This window comes from Vicia villosa, linkage group LG3 (genome assembly GCF_029867415.1).
Source record: "Vicia villosa cultivar HV-30 ecotype Madison, WI linkage group LG3, Vvil1.0, whole genome shotgun sequence".
NCBI classification, from domain to species: Eukaryota; Viridiplantae; Streptophyta; class Magnoliopsida; order Fabales; family Fabaceae; genus Vicia; species Vicia villosa.
The window spans coordinates 163,787,271-163,788,861 of NC_081182.1; positions in this window are offsets into that span (position 1 = coordinate 163,787,271).

Sequence of the window (1,591 nt, forward strand, 5' to 3'; positions counted from 1 at the left end):
TTTTCTTGAAAAAAGATGCGGGCAAATTTTGGGGTATAACACATATTCACACACAATGTCTATATGCTTATGCTATAGCTGTGTAATTGTCTTTAGCCGTCTGAAATTCTGATTGCAAATTCATATCATTTAGGTATGTTTTTGTCATCATCAAAAAGGGGGAGATTGTTAGAACAAAATTTGTTCTGATCAATATTCTTAGTTTTGATGATAACAAGCATATGAATTTTGTATGAGATAATGTGGTACTCTAATACTACTTAATTTCCATTTCAGAAATTATATAAAGAGTATGCACAAAATCAGCGCAAGAAGCACTGACTTAGAAGGTTCAGCATGCAACATCAGAACATGGTCTGGCAAGACATCAGAAGATGGTCAAGCAGAATCAGAACATGGGTCTATGGAAGCATCAAAAGAACTTAAGGTCAGAAGCAGAAGCACTGAAGTTCTTATGGTATCACGCTCAGAAGCACTTCAAGGTCAGAAGACAAGAAGATGCTCTGCACCAAGCTGTTTGACTCTGATGATATTCAAACGTTGTTTACACAAACATCAGATCAGAAGAAAGTACAAGATGGCAGGCTACGCTGACTGACAAAAGGAACGTTAGAAGCTATTAAAGGCAACATCAGTAGACACAGCGAAAGCAAGGCTCGAGGTAGTTAACAAAAGAGTGAAACATTAAATGCAATGTTGTACGGATTATGCAAAGCATTAAATGCTCCCAACGGTCATCTTCTCAAGTGCCTATATATATGAAGTTCTGATGAGAAGCTATGTTACGAATTCTGATACAACACTTGCGCAAATATACAGAAACGCTGTCAAATTCAAAAGCTCTCAAACTTCATCATCAAACTCACTACATTGCTGTTGTAATATCTTAGTGAGATTAAGCTTAAACTTAAGAGAAAATCACAGTTGTGATAATAACTTTATAAGAAGCATTGTAACTCTTAAAAGAATTTGTTTACATTAAGTTGTAAGAACTAGAGTGATCAGGTTGTTGATCAGAATACTCTAGAAAGTCTTAGAGGGTATCTAAGCAGATTGTTCCTAGAGTGATCAGGTTGTGATCAGTATACTCTAGAAGACTTAGCAGTTGTCTAAGTGGAAAACCATTGTAATCTTGTGTGATTAGTGGATTAAATCCTCAGATGAGGTAAATCACTCCAAGGGGGTGGACTGGAGTAGTTTAGTTAACAACGAACCAGGATAAAAATCATTGTGCAAATTGTTTTTATCTTACAAGTTTTAAAGCTACACTTATTCAAACCCCCCCCCCCTTTCTAAGTGTTTTTCTATCCTTCACTTCTAATATCTCTCTTGGAAAAGAATTTGCTATGTCTATGTAGGAAGAATTTGAAATGAGCATGATGGGTGAGCTTAAATTCTTTTTGGGAATTCAAATAAACCAAACTTCTGAAGGCACTTACATACATCAAGCAAAATATGTCAAAGAACTTCTAAAGAAATTCAAATTATCAGAAAGTAAAGAAGCAAAAACCCCAATGCATCCTACTTGCATCTTAGGCAGGGAAGAGGTAAGTAAGAAGGTAGATCAGAAGCTCTACAGAGGTATGATTGG